The sequence below is a fragment of the Rhinatrema bivittatum genome, chromosome 4 (genome assembly GCF_901001135.1).
Source record: "Rhinatrema bivittatum chromosome 4, aRhiBiv1.1, whole genome shotgun sequence".
Taxonomy (NCBI): domain Eukaryota; kingdom Metazoa; phylum Chordata; class Amphibia; order Gymnophiona; family Rhinatrematidae; genus Rhinatrema; species Rhinatrema bivittatum.
The window spans coordinates 469,602,145-469,621,784 of record NC_042618.1 but is presented as its reverse complement, the minus strand read 5'-3'; the positions used below and the strand labels follow the sequence as shown (position 1 = coordinate 469,621,784).

Here is a 19,640-nt window from a genome sequence, read left to right as displayed (position 1 = left end):
CAACTGGTGAGCGAGAGACATGAGAGTTAGCGCTCGTTGTTGAGGTAGAAATGCCTTTGCCTGCAAGGTGTCCAAGTCTGCCCCAATGAACGACAAGGTTTGAGATAGTTATTGGGATTAGGAGAATGCTTGATTAAACAACCATTAAACCCACCATAGTGCGTCGGAACGCGCAGTGCAAGCCGGCTCCGTGCACATACTGTGTGCATAACGTGCACATTCATACGCGCACAGCTTACTTGGTGCAGAATACAAGTAAAGCCGGGCACATGGCTGTGCATGTGCCTTGTCGCCGCTCGCGTAGGGGCCTAAAATCTGTGTTCATAAAATGTTAAGCGCGAGCCGACTGAACACCGTCGCCAGTGGCTCCGCACCAAAGAAACATAAGCACATTTCTCTGCGCTGCTTGTCATATTGGGGCTGCACAATCTGACCTGGATTCTTGCTTATGTCAGCACTATGAGGAAGCCCAGGGAGAGTTGGCCTCCCCGGACTTTGCTAAGCCCGGCTCCTCCCATTCAGAGGATGGGTCAGATACAGCCTTAACTGGAAGTACCCCAGATCTGAGTAACCCCGGGACTGGGCCATCCATGGGAGAGAAAAATCAGCAGCACCTACCCCAGTACCTCCTGGGCTAGGCATGGACCCGGCTGCCTTAACGAGTGGAATTTTTTCAAGGCTTTTCAAGTTTTCGTACAGGCGCAGTCCGCTACCTCACTTGCCCATGTCTGGATGGAACCTCAGCCGGTAAGCCCTCCCTCTCCCAGTCCTATTGGCAGACCTCGAGGCATGCCTCATCTCACCAAGGATATCCCTAGAAGGGACCCGGACGGCTCGGACAAAGAGGAGGATACAGATTCCTTGGAAGATGGGGAAATTCCCCCTGGTTTAGAACCGTATCGGACTACATTGCGTTTTTTCCATAAAAATGAATTGCTGGCCCTGGTTTCCCAGACCCTGAAGATGCTGGGAGTTCCTGGGGTGGACTCTATGATCAAATCAAAGAAGAATCCCATTCTGATTTCACAACAGAAAGCCTCTTGCTACTTTCCAATACTGGAAGACATCCAGGAATTGATTGACCTGAAATGGGATGCCCCAGAAGTAAGTTTTAAAGGTGGATGAGCATTAGAAGCTCTATGCTCACTGGATCCAGCAGCGAGAGAATGTTTGCATTTCCCTAAAGTGTATGCGCTGGTCTGTGCCATGTCTAAGCGAACAAATATCCCAGTGGAGGGAGGAGTGACCTTAAAGGACATGCACGATAGACAGATGGAGTCCATCCTTAAACAGGTCTTTGATGCTATAACAATGACTTTACAGATTACTTCTTTTTGTGCCCTGGCAGCTTGTTCAAGCCTACTCCTCTCTTGGGAGGTGGATGACTCAGGGGCGAATTCCAGAGCAGTTATGGAATCCTGCCTTTTTAGCTGCCACGGGCTCGGACCTAGTTTGTACCATGGCCAGAGGAGTGGCCTCAGTGGTGGCAGCCAGAAGTCAGCTATGGCTGTGGAATTGGTCAGCAGACGCAACCTCTAAGGCAAATCTCACAAAGATGCCCTTTAAAGGATCACTCTTCGGAAGCATATTGAAAAGCTGGCCAGTAAATGGGGCGAATCTCCAGTACCCCAGCTACCAGAAGATAAAAGAAAGGTGTTAGAGCACCCCTTGCCCATGAGGGGTTGATCCAGGGGCTCACAATTTTCACCCCTACAGAAACTCACCTTTTCAGAAGTCTCAGTCCTTTGGAAGTTCTCAGTCCTTTCAGAATCAACAGCCCTAGAGAGGGGCAGTCCTTGGAATATCTGGGAGTCCGGTTTGACACCAAGCAGGGCAAGGTCTTCCAACCACGTGGATAAGAAAGTTGATGTCCCAAGTCCCTCTGTTGATGAGCACGATACACTCGATGGGGTGGAGCTATCTTCAAGTTCTCGGTTTGGTGGCGGCAACCCTGGAAGTAGTGCCATGGGCGGGGGCACACATGCGACCACTTCAGCGCTCCCTGTCACGTTGGAACCCGCAGTCTCAAGACTATTTGATTCGCTTCCACTTTCCGATGGAAATATGCTCTTGGCTCCAGTGGTGGCTACAGGAAGCTCATCTGGGCAGGGGTGTACCCCTGAACCTTCCGAATTGGCTGGTCTTCACGACAGACATGAGCCTCCGGGGCTGGGGAGCTCACTGTCGGGAACTGGTGGCCCAGGGACATTGGACCAAGGAAGAGGCCCTCTGGAACAAACTGCCTGGAAGCCCGGTCAGTCAGATTGGCATGTCTACAATTCAGCCACATAGTCCAGGGTCAGGCAGTCCACGTAATGTCGGACAATGCAACAAAGGTAGCCTACATCAACCATCAGGGTGGAACCAAAAGCCCACAAGTAGCACAGGAGATAGATGTCCTTATGGAATGGGCGGAAATACATTTTCAGATGATCTCAGCCTCCCACATCACAGGAAGACAACATCAGAACAGACTTTCTAAGCAGGGAGAGTCTGGATCCAGGAGAGTGGACGTTGTCGGCCAAAGCCTTTCAGCTGGTAGTAGATTGCTGGGGTCTCCCGTCCATCGACCTTCTGGCTGCATCTCACAATGCGAAGGTTCCCCAATTTTTCAGTTGCAGAAGAGATTAGTGGTCCCTGGGGATCTACCATCTTGTTCAGACCTGGCCGAAAGAAAAGTTGCTATATGCCTTCCCTCTGTGGCCCTGCGGGCAGGGCCTTTCGCAGAATTGAGTACCACAGGAGATTAGTCCTACTAATAGTGCCAGATTGGCCCAGGTGTCTGTGGTATGCAAACATGCGAAGACTCCTGGTGGAGACACCCCCCCCCCGTGCCTCCCTCTGCAAGAGGACCTGCTAAAGCAGGGACTGGTCCTTCATGAGGATCTGACTCAATTGTGTCTTACGGTCTGGCCCTTGAGAAGGCTCGTCTGATGAAGCGAGAATATTTGGCAGCAGTAATTGTCACCTTAGTCTGCGCATGGAAGTTCTCTACGTCCCTAGTGTATGTGAGGGTCTGGAGAGTATTTGAGGCCTGGTGCAAAAAACACGGTTTTTTCCCTTGGACGGTCAAAATCCCACTAATTCTGGAATTTTTGCAGGATGGCTTGAATAAAGGTTTGACCCTTAACTCCTTGAAGGTCCAGGTAGCGGCCCTCTCCTGTTTTCAGGGGCAAGGTGAACGAAACCCGTCTATCAGCTCATCCGGACATGGCTCGTTTTCTGAAAGGGGTGAAGCACCTCCGGCCACCCCTACGATGGCCGGTTCCCTTGTGGAATCTTAATCTAGTAGTGGAGTTTTTGGCAGGGCCCTCCTTTCGGCCACTGCACAGTTTTTCCGTGCGCTTATTAACCTTGAAAATGGTGTTCCTGGTGGCTATATGCTCAGCACGTCACATCTCTGAACTACAGGTATTGTCGTGTCGGGAACCGTTCCTCCGGATGACTCCAGGAGCGTTACAGCTTCGTACCATTCCATCCTTCTTGCCCAAGGTAGTCTCGGAGTTTCGTTTGAATCAGTCTATTTTATTGCCATCCCTAGATCAGCACAAGGATGTGGAAGAATACCGTCTCTGTAATTTGAATATCAGGCTGTTTTTGCGATATCTGGTTTTCCCTGCTTCCTTCACGGTGGAAGGTTCGCTGGATTAAGAAAGTGGTCACAGGAGCCTATGTGGAGGCAGGAAAGCCATTACCCTTTCAGGTTAAAGCTCATTCCACTAGGGTTCAGGCAGTCTCATGGGCGGAAGCTAGACTGCTGTCTCCCGTTGACATCTGCCAAGCGGCGACATGGTTCTCCTTGCACACTTTTTCCAGGTTCTGTCACCTGGATGTTTAGACCAAGAGGACACAGCCTTTGCAAGGGTGGTGTTAACCGGACCGTGGGCAGCCTCTTGCCCCGATCGGGAGTAGTTTTTGTACTTTGTACTTACCTGATACTTTTCGTTTTCCTTAGTGTAGACAGATGGATTCAGCATCCCGCCCACATCTGCCCAAGAATGGTGTCAAGGATTTGCCGGTGAAGTGGATATCAACTCCAACAGATTACGGGTAAGCCGTCATCCAGTTCCTAGATCAGGGCATCTATAATTTTACTGGGGTTCAGTGTTTATGTTTGGTTGAATACAGTTATGGTTATCCGTTTTTAATCAATTTTTTAATCGTTTTTTCGATGGTTTGTCCACAGTGGCTTTTGAAGCAAATAATGAAGGACTGAGGTCACTGTAGGGGGTGTATGTAGGGTGAAGTCAGCTTTGAAATCTGACTAAGTCTCCATCTGCTGGCAGTGGAGTATAACCCATTGGTCCTGAGTCCATCTGTCTACACTAAGGAAAACAAAATTATCAGGTAAGTAATTTCTCCATTACTCCTCAATAAGCAGCCTAATATTAAGATGTAAAAGCCCGCTGGAACATCAGAGTCTTTCCGCACAAAAAGGTCCCGAGCAAGATGAATTTCCTCAGGCCATCTATTCTGTAAGCGAGGTGCAGCATTTAAAAACACTCCACTATGTGCTTTAATCCCACTTCTGTAAAAGAAAGAACCCCTAGCAAGGGAAAGGATGTCTTTAAAATAAGCTTGGCCAAGCGTGAATGAGGCTTAAGTTATCAGTAATAATTTAAATTGCACCTGGAAAATAACTAGCAGCCAGTAAAGCGAAACATTGCCAAGTAACACAGTCTTTGAGCTCCACGTTGAGGTAGATCGTTACCTAACAGCTCACTAAGTTAAATAAAGCAGCATTTCATACTTGAATAGGCCTCTGTGCCAAACTAAGGATAGCAATGGTGTGTCCTTTAATGGAACAGATTGTGCTTTGTATGGTCGCTGCTCCAGAAGTTACAGATCAAAATATTGAAATCATACTATTTTACATAAATCCCCCAACAGGCTATTTATGGCATTAAAATGTTTTTTATTTTATAATTCTTGTATTTCACTTATGGTAATGCCAGTTATTCTAAGTGGATTACAATATTATCAGCACATCACGTCAACAATCTAAAACATAAAAGCAGTAAAAAAACTTCCAAAAAGCAGTAAAAATACAAATTCGTTTACCCACTCACACTTAACTCAGCTTCTTTACCAAAAGCCTGTTGAAAATAAAATGCTTTGAACCTCTTAACAAAATCATTCGTCGAAAATCATCTGGGAAACAATTCCACAACAGAGGTCCAGCCACGGAAAAAGCTCGCATTCTCATCTGCAGGTGAGCTTCCTTAAATGATAGAACTGACAAAAGATTTTTCTGAGCTGAATACAGAGACCGATTTGCAGTATATGTTTCTAATAAAGCAGTTAAATACGTCGGACCATCTTAAACTTGTGCCTGAACACGACTGCTAAGCAATGCAAGTTCTTAAGAAGGTCCCAGTGCCACAATAAAGAGCATTGCAGTAGTTTGCACAAATGCCTGTACCAAGTTACAAAAATCAGAAACAGAATATATTTAAATTGCCTAAGAATGCAGAGCTTAAAAAAAAAGCGGTTCTAACTAGATTACTTATCTGAGGCTTAAACATCAACCCAGACTCCAAAGAGAAACCTAGGTTGTGAACTTGTGTCAAAATTAATTAATGGGAAATTCATTCCCTCCCCCCATGCAGTAGCAGCTCAGTGGATCGCTCCAACCAATCCATAACAGCTCAGTCATAGTGTTGCATTTTGCAGCTTGCAGGCTGCTCCTGTGAATCGCCTCTCTCACCTCTGCGGCTGGGCCGGTCGTTCTTCCCGGAGTGGCAGGACACCGCTGACTCCTGGCGGGAGGCCGCCGGACACCATATGGCAGGATGCTGCCAGCTCCTGTAACCCATGCCTCCCCTTAGGCATGCATGTACCCAATCTTGAGCAATTTAAAGAGACCATGGCGGGAAAGTCCCTACGCTCTCTAAGGATGACATCACTGGTATTACCCTATATAGGGGGAGCTTCCCTGATACACCCTACCTCCTCAGTAGGTCCAGCTGCATCTCATATTGCATGTTGCTTGTTCCTGCCTTCATCTGTCCAGCCTGCCTCTGCCCTATCCATTCCTCTTCCTCTCCCTTAGACGGATAACCTGGTTTTGACTCTTGCCTGGACTCTCGATACGCCTGAACACTGCCTACCTTGACCCTTTTCCTGGATTTTCAATACACCTGAATGCTGCCTACCTCTGACTATAGCCTGCCCTTAGACCATGTCTTTAGTCAGCAGAGTTGTTTGCCTAAGTCCTGCTGGCCCTGGCACTCAAAGGCTAAATTCGAGAAGAATGTAGGTTGGTAAAGGTGAAGCTCCTGACTGCCTGCTGGTGGTGAGAACTTCATCCAGGTAGAGCCAATCTCACCCCAATCCAAGAGTCCACAGATACAGCAGTTTGCTGAGGCCATGGTCTTGGCAGGCTTGGCGCTCCAGGCCATCCCTGGTATAGCCTGCAGGCTCAATAGGGTCCCTTAGAGCTCCTGTCTGCCCCACCTGGATTCCCTGACTGCATCTGCTGCACTTCTACCACCTGTACCGGTGCAGCCATCTCCTCTAGCACCCAATTAGCCTGTTCCTCAGCCACCAGCACTGCCTAGGTACACAGGAGGCCCCAAGTGGTTCAGGGGATTCCTCAACCATTGCAGAATGCACTTCCAACTGCAGGCCCCTTTGTTCCCTGACGACCAAGCCAAGACCTGTATGCTCTCTGCTGGATGGGGCAGCAATGGCCTTGGCCTCCTCTCTCTTAGAGTGAGGAGACCTCATCCTGCTGGATCTCCAGCAGTTCCTGAAACAATTCCGCTCCATCTTTGAGGAGCCAGGTCAAGTAGCCTCAACAGCTTTGGACCTCTACCATCTTTGCCAGGGCTCCTGCACCTTAGGCGAGTACATTATGGAGTTTAGAACCCTGGCCTTTTGAACTTAATTGGCAAGAGGATAGCCTGTTCACCATCTTCCTGGAAGACCTCTCAGGGAAGATTAAGGATGAGCTTGCCGCCTGGGAGCTGTGTTTAGCAGCTCACAGGCTGCTCCTGCGAACCAAGAAGGGATCCGGTACTCGCTCCTCGAGGGCCTACATCCCTGAATACTCAGAAGACTCCTCATTGCCTGGAAGCGATCGCGGACGTGAACACAGCAAGTTCTGTTGTACATAGGAATCGGTACTCACTCCACGAGGGCCTACATTCCTATAGCTCTGAAGACTCCCTTCTGTCCAAGATGTTATCGCAGGTATGGAGATCATGAGTTACACTGACAAGATTGCAGATAGGAACCGGTACTCACTCCACGAGGACCCATGTTCCTAGAATCTTTTACAGACTCTCTTCTACTCTAGAAGCCATTTCATAAACAGCGATTGTGAATTCTTATTACAGACTGTTTATTGGAACCAATGCTCGCCTACGGCTCCTGTTCCTGTATGTACTGAAGACGCTCTGTGGCATAGAGACCATTGCAGACATCTACTATTGTGAGTATACCATCTTGTATCCAGTATACCCTATCTACTCACTACTTCTAGTCTCTCTCTACAGCTCAACAACCCAGAGATTATATTTCAGTATCAGAAGGACTTCAGCCTTGCCGGACACATCAACTCACTACTGCCACCACTGGTGGTCCAGCTTCCAGTCTAATAAAGAACTATTGTGTTTATCTCATTCTAGCCTAAGGGGTGGTTCCTCTCAGGATCTCCTCCTGGGGGCGCTGTCATCTGCCCAGGGATTCACCATTTCCTCCAAGTGGTCATTCCTTTCATTACTATCACTCTGTGGGAGCCAACCACTACTGACCACTAACACCGCTTACAGAAGTATTATATAGATAGCTAACTTCTCCTTCTATGGGACTTGCCAGCAGCCTATATATAACAGATTGCTATTCCGTAGCGGATGAATGATATTTTGTTATCTCAGTAGCGAAGTACAATATACCTATTGTTAGCTCCTCTCCTCAGAAGAGTATCATTGAACAGATTGCCAACTCCTCTTCCCTGGAGAGTTGATCCATAACAGATTGCTACCTCCTTCCCTTTCAGGAGCATCTAACAGCAGTTCGCTTACAGATTACTAACTCTGCCCTCCTGGCGGTGTAAGCACTACAGATAGCTAACTCCTCCCCTCTGGAGGAGCAGATCATGACAGATTGCTAACTCCTCCCCTCTGGAGGAGGAGAGCGTAACACAGTAAACTTATCACCCTTTCTCACTGAATTCCTCGATCAGAATTAAGTTCAAATCTACTGGATCTGTGTATGTATCCCTTGGTTTTTAGGCCTTAAGTTGTCCACCCTTCCAGGGAATGGAAAATGAGCCTCAGAGAGAAGATGGTCTCATAGCTTAAGTGGTCCTCCCTTTCCAAAACAAAAACCTAAAGTCCACTGTTGTTCTCCACAATCTCCAGTCCTTTTGGATAAGTTGTAAGCAGTGATTTTGCGTATTGGTGATTCCTACATCAAGAGCATCCCAATAGTCTAGGCACAGCAGTAGCAAAGGCCATGTTGTCCGGTAAAGGACGGAGTGGTCAGAGCTGATGAAGGTGGAAAAAAGGCATTTTAGTGTTTCAAACCTGGGCCTTGGTGGTCAGTTTGGAATCCAGAATGAAACCCAGTCTTCAAACTTGAGAGCTGAGGGTAAGAGTTATTCCTCCTATAATTAGTTCTAGGGGAGGGTGATCAGGGTCCTTTTTTCCAATCCATAACATCTCTTTCTTTTGGGGGTTTAGTTTAAAATTGTTCCTGTGCAGCCAGTTTGCAATTTTCTCTATTGTTTGGTTTAGGTGAATAATGGTTTGAGCTTGATTCGAGCCTTGTGGGATTAGTAGTTTGGATGTCGTCTGCGTAATAGTAGTGAATGATGTGGCAATCTTTGATGAGGTTGCCCAAGGGGGCTAGATAGACATTGAAGAGGGTAGATGAGAGGATAGAATCTTGGGGACCTCCACAGATGACTGGGTATGCTTTGGAGAAAGCTATTCCCATGGAGATGGTTTGGGTATAATCTTAGAAGGAGGAGAACCAGGCCAAGGCACAACCTTTCACTCCAGTATCCCTATGCAGTCTGGTGAGAAGAAGATGATTCACAGTATGAAATGCTGCTAAGAGGTCAAAAAGTATGAGTAGTGCTGAAATTTCATGTGTGGTCTCACTTCCCACCCTAGTCAGCCAGAGGTATGGGTTTAAGACAAATAGGAATAGGGGAACCAGAAAAAGATCCTCTCACTTCAAACTCTAAACAAAACTCCCACACTATCCCAAGCAGGTAGGACCCCCACCCCTGCAGCTGCCTCACACGGGGTACAGCTATAGGCCATGATGACCTTGTTCATGGACCTACACCAGCAGTTGACAGGCCACAGAATTTAATGAAAAAGCTAACACTAAAAGAACTAGGAATCAAGAAAGTCCAAAGGAGCAGACACAGGAACAGCATCAGGAAATATTTTTGCTCAGAAAGGCTGGTGGCTGCATGGCATGGCCTCCTGGAAGAAGTGGTAGAAAGACATGAACAGTGTTGTGGATGTGGACCCTTGGACATAGGTAGAGTTGGTACAACCTGCAGGGTGGTCCTCACTGTCGGCGGAGTTGGATGAAGTAGAGGCCCAACTGGAGCTTCACCTATACCAGCCCATGTACCCCCTCGGGTTGAGCTTTGGTTGCCGGAGCTGGCAGATCTTAGCTGGGGCCTCTGCTGATGATCAGAAGATCCTTAGAAAAGACAAGGGCGTGCAAGCAAAGTCAAAGACAAGCTCGGATCAATAGCTAGTGGCTTACAAGGAAAATCCAGTAGGCAGGCAATAATCAATGGCAGGCAGTGTTCAAGGAAGGTCCAGAAGACGAGCAGAGGTCATTACCAAGTATCCATCCAAGGGAAAGTGGGATGGATTGGCAGCAGGGAGGCGAGGAGCAGCACAGGCAGGCAGACGAGGATACGTGGAACACAGAAAAACTGGAGACAAAGACAAAATCCTCTGGAACTGAAGACGAGGACTAGGCACTGAAGACATAACTTAGGAACTTGAGAACGCTGAGGCAACTGACACTCACAGGCTGTAGGAGACCTGTTGCCTGTTAGAATACAGCTGCCTTCCCAGAATCCTGTGTTGGATGCTCACTGTGTGGCAGAGAACTGCTATCAGGCCTCCTTTCGCGCACATAACCAGGACCCAGCAGGGGGACACATAAGTGGGCGTATTCATCTGTGTGCATGATTCTACACACCCTGGTAGGAAGGTGGGGCAGTAGCCCTGATGATAATGTCATACGCTTCAGTCTTATAGCCTGCTGGAAGGTGGACTCTTCGCCTTGGCAACAGGTTCCTTAGCTTGTTCCTGGGCCCTGCCTGGATTTGAATCTTGCTGTCTGCCCCAACCTGGTTCTCGGCGTGGATGTTTCTGCCTTGCTGCCTGTACCTATCATTAGCCAGAATCTGATCTGCGTTCACTGGCCTGTCCATGTGGAGGTACAGCCACCTGATGTAGTATACCCAACTTCAGCCCAAGGGTCCATGGAAGCCACACTCAGTCTGAAAGGGCTTAGGGAATGGCTGGAGGGCTACCCCCTGATGCCAGCAAGGGCTGTCAGACTAACATTTCTGAAGCAAGGAAGGGTTCTCATCAGAAGGGCCTTAAATAGGCCTAAGCCTTTGAAGTCATTGAGGGGTGCTGTGAGGGATTTCCTGCCACAGGCCCTTTACATGATATACCGTCGGGCTTGTGCCTAAGTGTTCCACCACGGAGAGCATCAGTGGCGACCTGCGGGGCAGGAGTGAGAGAGCTGGCCCGAACCTAGAGCTGAGTGCACCAAACATAAACAGCTATGGAATTAAAAAAAGAGTGTGGGATAAACACAGAGGATCCCTAATGGCTACAGGATACAAAGTAACTGGAGCAGATAGGTGTATATAAATATGTAGGAGAAGAAGGTGAAAAAAAACTGGCAAAAAGTACTGAGGGAAAAGATCAGTAAAGAGTACTATGGGAAACTGAAGCCGATGTTGAAAAGAGCCTTAACAGCATGGAATGAGATACAAGCTGTTAACCAGCTTGTGATTTTGGAGTAGTAGACTGGCCCCATAAATAATTAGAAGAATTGAATGTAAACACAAGAAAGCTCCTCCAGGCCCATAAGGTAATCTATAAAACACGGAGCATACAGAAACTGTACATCCCTAGGATTGAAGGTGGTATGGATCTTACTGAAGCTGATTACACCTATAGTGCTACCATAGGCCTTAATGGCATGAGCAAACCCTGAAGTACAAAAGCGAGCAAGCATCAGTCTCAGTTCTTAAGCTGGGTAAATCGTTCGGGTGGAAATCCACCAGTATACAAAGGAAAAGAAGCTACAGCATTAGCAAAACAAAACAAACTTTTTAAAGAATCAGGCCAGCAAACGAGGAAAAATACATGGCAAACACACCAATACAGTGAGAAGTACAGAGAGTTACTTCAGAAACTCTAGGCAGATCAAGAATTTACATAGCTTTTTTTTAAGGAAAGGTGAATGAATGCAAGCCTAAGGATGAGACTAATAATTGCAACACAGGATTTGAACTAAGGCATTCACTTAAAGGTCTCCGATTCACGCTTTTCTTACTCCATGCCAGATATATGATGCCGTAACCATAATTTCGCCAGTTAATTGGACTAAAATATGTACCCTGGCTTAAGAAGGCTTTCGTTAATCCGAGCTTGACTGTTATTTACTATGTGTTTTTTGTAATAATAATTTTAATTCGTTCTCACCTTTTCTATAATCTCTTACAAGTTAGCCCTGTTATTTGCAACCTCTTGTTCGATGTAATTTCTAACTTTGGTTCTATGTAAACCGACGTGATATGTACCAGTACACGAACATCGGTATATAAAAGCCTTTAAATAAATAAATAAATAATAACTACGAACAAGACGCTTCACAGCCAGCATAGAAAAGACTTGTAAAATGGGGAAATGCAGATTCTGTAAAACAGAACTGGAAACTGTTACACATATTATCATTGGATGGGCCAATGGCAGAAGGACGTAACATCATTGGAATCACAACCTAATAGAAATGAAGGGAATTAAAAAGTTGGGATCACTCAGAATATTCCTATTCCAACCGATACAAAGATTGATGCATGAAAACCAAGCATTGTGATGGAGAAGAAAAACACAAGAATGGCATTGTTGACAGAAGCATCAGGCCCAGCAACTATTTTGTGGATCGTATGGAGAAATTGAAGATCCTTAACTCCCAAGAGATGCAATCAGAGATCAAGAAAATATGGCAGAAAGATACAGGAAGAGTCCTAATTGTATGGGTTGCTTTTGGCCTGATTAAAATAATTTCCAAACACACCTTGATATTTTGCCTATAAAGTTTACACCCTATTAACTCGAGAAGATGGCTCTCTTTGGCACAATGCAAGTATTACAAAAGGCATTAGCAGTAAACCTGAGATTAAGATGACTGTGGTTTAAAAATAAGGTTTATTCCTGTCCAGGTATACACAAAATAAATCCATTTGGAGTTACTGCCCTAGGCGATAGAAATGAAGACATGAAGTAATCAGTGGTAATGTTTGGTGACATATTTCTGCATGGGGTAACTTGCATAGAGCAGCAGTTACAACCCTAACTACCTTGCTGGGCAGACTAGATGCTCATTTTGGTGTTTATCTGCCATCATTTACTCTGTTACTATGAGATACGATTATGTGCACCCCTGAAGACAAAAAGGAGAACACTGAGATCATACATAATAGGGATGTGCATTTGTTTAAAATGAATCATTTTAACATTTTCAAAATTAAACAATACAAAAATCAATGGCCATGCATCAAAATTGCACCCTCCACTCAGAAAGAAGGCACCAGAGAGACGTAGTCCAATGTGTTCTCCAAGCAGAGGGCATCATTTGAAAAAGATGTCAACAGAAGAGGATTTATGGAGGCCTGGTCTCTGGGCCCTAGCTTCAGGCCTAAGTCAAGGCCCCAGTGACGGGACCTGGCATCAGTCCTGGAGCTAGACAAGGGGACCTAGCCTCTGGGTTAGTGGGTTTAGCCCTGTCATTGGGTCTGGGCCTAGACCTGAACCTCAGCAACAGGTCCTTACCTCCGGATTGGATCTAGGCCTCGGGCCAGCCGCATCATTGGCACCCCGTCATGGATGGGAAGGTTCCTGCCTTTGCAGTTTTTTTTTTTGTGGAGTGAAAGCCATGAGGGAGGCTCCATTTTTTAGTTTATTTTGTTTCTCCAAATTACAGAAACAAAATAAACATTAAATATGCAGAGTAAAAAAAATTCCCAAAACAAAAAATATTTTTTTCCCCTGCATATTCCTAAAACTCAACATACCCTGGCTTATGAGTGAGGTTCATTCCTGTTACTTTATGTGCAAAATTAACCCAATTAGGAGACATTACCAGGAATGGGGGGGGGGGGGGGAGTGCTCCACTCCTACTTCCTTACTCTAGGGTCAATTTCTACTAGCAGCAATCCGTATAGGGTCTCTATACTAGTTGCTGTACTAGAGGCAGCCAGAACAGTTAGCTTAGGCCGCTGCTTTAATCTGAAAGTGCCTCCATATGGCACAGGGTCACAGACAAATGGCTGGAAGAGACCTGCACATAAGAGGCATTTTTTTTTCAGCTAAGAACACCTTTTAAAAAAAATACTGAGCACAGCATAAGAAGTGCACTACTGTTTCCAACATTAACTTGACATTTTTATAGCACTACACAACATACACAGCACTGTACAAACAGACAAAAAAAGAGAGCCCCTGCTCAATAAAGCTTTACAATCTAATAAGACAAACATACATGACAAGAGACTTGGGGCAATTTCATAAAATAAGACAATGGTTTAAAAAAAGCAAATGGAGACACAAACATAATGCCAAATTATTGTGGAAGCTACAAGGCATTTAGAAAGAAAGGCACAGCCTCTCTGCTGATGCCCGCGGCCCTCTCCGTTTTCTATTGCTGTGATCCGTACTCGCTCCAGGTCAGGGACTGAGCACACCGTGACGTGCGCGCGCACGATGCTGGCAGCGTAAAACGCGCTCGTCCGCACCGCTCCGAATTCATTCACGATCAGATGTGGGCGGAGCTCTACTGCTGAGCGGGCCTGGCAGGGGCGGAGCTCTACTGCTGAGCGGGCCTGGTAGGGGCCGAGCTTTCCTGCGACGTCAGCGGGCCTGGCTGGGGGCGGAGCTTCCCTCAGCGCGTTTGGAGACAGCAGGGGGCGCTCGCGGCCTTTTCTCAGTCTGTGGCGCCGTTAGAAGATGGCGGCCGGGGCCTGGTAGTGAGACAGCGGGCGAACTCGAAAGCGGTCAGGCGAAGGCGGGAGGTAACACCGGGATGGGGATGTCCTGAGGTCGGATGGTCAGCGACCGGCGGCCTGAGGTGAGAGAGGGCCGGAGGTCGGGGTCAGAGACCGGACGGTTGGTGTCCGGAGCGTGGATCCGAATTCAGCAACTTCCGGGAGAAAGGGGCGAGCGGGCCAGTGTATTTCCTCCACCACCACCACACACCCTACATACACAGACCGCCGCTAACCACACATTTAGAAAATCGTCCGTCCCGCAAATCTACCCACAAACTCTCCCGGCCCTGTCAACGACGCACTGCACATGCGCGCGCATGCACACGCGCCCCCCTCCTCTCTGTGCCCACTCATACAATTTTCCGCGTGCATACACCCCCTCCCCCCACGCACGTCTCTGTGCACTTACAACCCCTCCCCACGCACGCAAAGAACCTACTCCACTATCTCCGCCCTCCCTACCCAATCTTCACACACACAGGGGCAATACAGTGCGCTCAGCCTGGGGCGGGTTGTGTAGGCGCTAATGCAATAAGGGGATTAGCGCCTCCACAACCACGAGGAAACTAATAGCGTTCATCACATGCAAGTGCATATTGATGAGGCTATTAGTTAATCACAGGAAATGAAAAAAACAAGTGCACCAAAATGCAGTTTTGTGCTCAGAAATTGTACAGAAAAGTAGAAAGTACTGCTTTTCTGTTCATCTTCCTACTTAATATTGTTGCTTAGGAAAACAGATGCTGAATTTTTCTGTATCCATTTTCCCAATCAGCACACAGCCACGGGTTTGGGAAACTGACACTTGTTAAGGAAGCGTCCATTTCCCGAACCTGTCTGCCAGCACTATTTTTTTAAACTATTCTCTATAATCTTACTTAATATTATTAATATTTATTAATATGAATATTATGAATATTATATTATTATTTATTTATTTATTTATTTTTAGATTTTTATATACCGGTGTTCCTATATGAAATAAAGATCACATCGGTTTACATTGAAACAGAACATGAAAATTGCCAAAAGGCATTACATAGAACAAGGTTATGAAACTTGGAACAGTGTACATAAGTTCAAAATTTAACAATAACGTTGTAACATTGATGACCAAAAGATAAAGGAGAAAAAAAAAAAAAAAAAAAGACTTAAACAATTAAGTTGACAGGTCTTATTGAGCATAAAAATTATAACGTATAAGTGAGAAAGTCTCAAGTGTCCTGCAGCAAGAGATTAGATACCGAAGTAGGTAGTGGTATGGAAAATGGGGGTTTGTGAAGAAGATATGTTCTTGCTGGTTGGAGGGGAAAAAATGATGATCATGGTCCTGGAAAAGCTTGGCTAAAGAGCCAGGATTTAAGTTTTTTTTTGAATGAAGAGTGGCAGAACTCAAGCCGAATGTCTGGTGGGAGCGCATTCCATTGAATGGGGCCTGCTGTAGATATGGCACGTTTATGATGCGAGGATTTTGTTGAAGGTACATATTATTATTAATAATAATATGAATATTATTATTATTAATAGTATTAATATTAATATTATTGTTTTCCTAAGCGGCAGACTGCTGCTGACTGCTCGTGGGCTCCTGCTGTCAAGGGGGGCGCAAAAGGACCCCGCACCTCCTTGACAATGTGACCCCTAATTTAAATATTGCATGGTGCTCCAGGAGAGGTGCCTGGGAGCCTGCTTTCAGCGTTGTCTTTTTGCATCGGCCCTATAATGGTATACATCAACTCCACACGCCCCTGCCAAACTTCACACACCGTCTTCTCTCCCAACACCACTCTTCCTGTCCCAACCTTACTCACCCCCCACATACATATGGAACCCCCTGCCCCTAACTTTCCCACACATAAATATAATCCCAGTTCATGCCCAGATCCCAATCCCACTTTCAGCCCTCCCACCCAACCACCATGCACTCATATACATACAACCGTATATGCACACACAGAGGAAAGAAAATCCCCTATCTATACAATCCTTCCCCAACCTCTCAAAGGACAGATTAGGGTGCCTTGAGTCATGGATGGTTGTCCTGGCTATAGGCCCACCCTCCTCCTTGAAAGCAAAACTATTCATGCCTTATTCCATCTGATCCTGTCCCATCCACACATACCCCTCTTAGGGGTCTATGCAATGTTGTGCACTCAGGCTAGCACATAATTTAACCAGTGATTGGAAATGCATTTTGGACATTAGGCTAACACCTAGCGTGTCCAAACTCAACGTGTAGCTAATAGCACCTATCACATGTAAATACCATGTTGATGAGGTTATTAGGTATTCCCCAAAGTGCACTTTTCAACACGGCAAATTTAATGCCAGCGCCGAGCTGGAGTTTAGTCTTAGTTCATACAACCAAGGCAGGCTAAGAAACCAGAGGATTCTGGGGCATTTGCCTTTCTCCATGTTGATCTTCTGTTCAGACACTCCTCAGGTGTCACGTGCTCACTAAAAAAAACAAAAACGGTAGCCAGCTTAGGTAAACAGATAGTCAATTTACCAATGTCTTTTTCCCTAACTTGTAGCTATGCGCACAGCCATGTGTCCTGGGTGCACAATGCCAGGGACACGCTATGGGATTCTCAATTGATCCCTAGTGCATCCTTTTTAGTGTGGCACCTCATTTCCGTACTGCATCGGGCGCCCAAGAGACCTGGCTCTGCGCGTGTTAAAAGTTTGGACATGCATTTTTACGTGTGGCTTATTGCATCGGCCCCTTAATCCATTACAGCCCCTCACCAACACAGCCTTCCTACACACACTCACTGAGGAGGTTACACAGAAGGTTATGATCCTTCTAATCTACATGTGGGGCAGTTAAAGATGAGACATTAGGGATGGTTTTACCCCATTGAGTGCATGTGAGATTTTGTCCCGTAAGAGGAAAAAAATAGCAGGACTACAACTCCATGCATGGAGAAAACCAGAACTGAATCGGCATGTTCGCACTGACTTGATTGAGGTGGAAACCCTAGGAGATTTCTCCCTCCTTGGCACTTTTGCATTGTGTCATGTTTTTAACATAATATATTGCAATACGATGATTGCAATATATTATGATACACTGCGAGGTTTATGTTAGTGTGTTGCAGTATATTAAAGAACATTAGGTTGCTGGGTGTGGTTTTATGGTAAATTAGTGTATTGCTTTACTGAACTGTGTTCTTCTCTGGGGGAGGGCCATAGCATTGTGGTATGTAACTCGTTATTCAGTGCTATATGGTACATTGTAGTATGCTGTAGGGTATGGCATGACAGTATGTTACAATGTGTTATGCTATGGGGGATGGCACTGGGACATGTTATACATTGCATGTTGAGGTGAGAGAGGTAATGGTGTGGCATGTTGCAGTGTGCTGTGGGGGAGGTGATAACTGCAGTATACTACAGTGTGTTGTGCTATGAGAGAGCTTCTCAACCATTGGCACATGTGCTGCAGCAAGATTCCTGCTGTCCTGTGGTGGTCTCCCTTCCTCACCATGGTCCTAAGAGTTGGGGAGGCTGGTGGGGGCCTTGGTGGAGCCCAGCTCACTGTGGCGAGAATAGGAGGTGAGAGGGGCTGAGGTGGAGCCCGTCTTGCCGCAGCTCGAAGAGAAGTGGAGGCCTTGAGTGTATGTTTGTGTACGTATGTTTGTGAGAGCCAGTGTGTCACTATGAAGCTTAATTGTATACTTACAGGGAAAATGTAGTACAAAAGCACCCTTGGGCAATACCCTAGGCTTCTTAACTAGAAAAAGCTTCTGTCTAACTTGAGTCTCCCTGACGACTTCAGAGAACAGGAACATTTTTCCATAAATTTTGTATTTGTAAGGTAGGAAAAAAGTTTAAGGGTGCAAGCCTTATCCGATTCCTTAGGTTCACTTTCTTGGCAGTATTTACTATCTAAATTCTCAGAGCTAGATTGCTCCAGGAAAACAGAGAGGACCAACCGGTCTCAAAAGCTTCCTGCTGAGAAGAAACAAAAAAAAAATGGTATATATATATTTTAAATAAATAATACACTTTAGACACCTCTGGTATAACTTCTTTGGAGATCTTAAGAACCTCTAAGTAAAACTTATTAAGCATTTCCAGCTGAGAAATCATAGCAATCCTTGTTAGGTTTTAATTATTGGGAGTCATTTGATGTTTCTGCTGTTTTGAAATATTTTATTTGTATTTTGGGAAATTTGTAATTTTTTAATTATTGGATGTTTTTATTCATCAGATGTTTTGAAATATTTTATTGGTGTTTGGGAAATAGAGTACATTTCTGGGAGTTAAATTATTGCATGTTTGACAGGTTTGACATTTTTTTTTATTAGTATGGTTTTACTATTAGGTATGTTTTATATCTTTTGACTTTATTGATCGGGTCCAGCATGGGGAGGAGAAGAGGAAAATACTGACTGCTCCAGCTTTGCGGGGTGGGGGATGAAAGCGCATGGAGTGAAGGGAGAATGCTGGAGTCTAGCCTGAAGGGTGCGAGGAGAAAGGGGAGTTGGCTGGAGTTTCTAGACTGCTGTTAGGATATTTAAATATCAATGGAGAGTAGAAGCCCATGGGAATATGGAAGCACATTTAAAGAATTACAAAAAAATGTAAAGCTGGCTTAGTGAAAGAAGCTAAAATCACAGAAATATAAGTACATACACTGCCATTGATTCTGCTTTGATTCCCATTCTATATTTCTAAACTTATCTAATTATGTTTTAGGCTTTTTAGACTGTTCAGTTTAGTTAAATGTATTTTATGGCATTTTTACAGTCACATGACCAGTGACTAGGGGGCTATGAATATATGACATTGTAAAATTTGGTTTGGTGATTCTTGCTATAAAACAGATTGAGAAGCTCTGTACTATCAGGCCGTGCGTTTTCCCTTATCAGATGAAAGATTCCTCCTTTCATACGTCGGTTCAACTACCTCTTAATTCCGTGGTAGTTGAATCCGCAATGCAAAAAGCCAGAAAATCAAGAATTCATGCTAATACCCCACCACACCGGGACCAAAAGTCACTGGATGATTTTGCAAAGAAAAACTTCCAGTCCGCGATGTTGAATGCATGCATCCAGAACCATCAATTCTACATAACCCAGTGAATCTCCTGGCATTGAAATTGTCCATGCAACAAGCTTCACCGGATGTCGCCCTTCCTCCTCAATATCATAATATCGAAGAAGGTCTTCGTCACTTATTACGATCAATTTATGAGGGATTTGATATTTCCTCAAAATCTTCAGCAAACACAGTTGCAACGAGGCGCTTGGCATGGTTGCGATCCAGCGCCATACGGGACGATGTCCATGAAAAATTGGCCAATCTACCCTGTCGTCCCGAAAATTTGTTTGGAGACAAATTTACCGAAACGGTAGCTAAG

At 45.7% G+C, this 19,640-nt stretch overlaps 1 protein-coding gene across 1 annotated transcript in view; it reads left to right on the top strand.

The window, feature by feature from the left end:
• Positions 1 to 14,077: 14,077 nt before the first annotated feature.
• The window catches only part of MDM2 (MDM2 proto-oncogene), a 47,921-nt gene continuing 42,358 nt past the window's right edge, over positions 14,078 to 19,640 (top strand). Inside the window, exon 1 of the mRNA XM_029597226.1 lies at positions 14,078 to 14,352. The gene's annotated coding sequence lies outside the window, so the exon portion shown is untranslated. The remainder of the gene's footprint in view (positions 14,353 to 19,640) is intronic.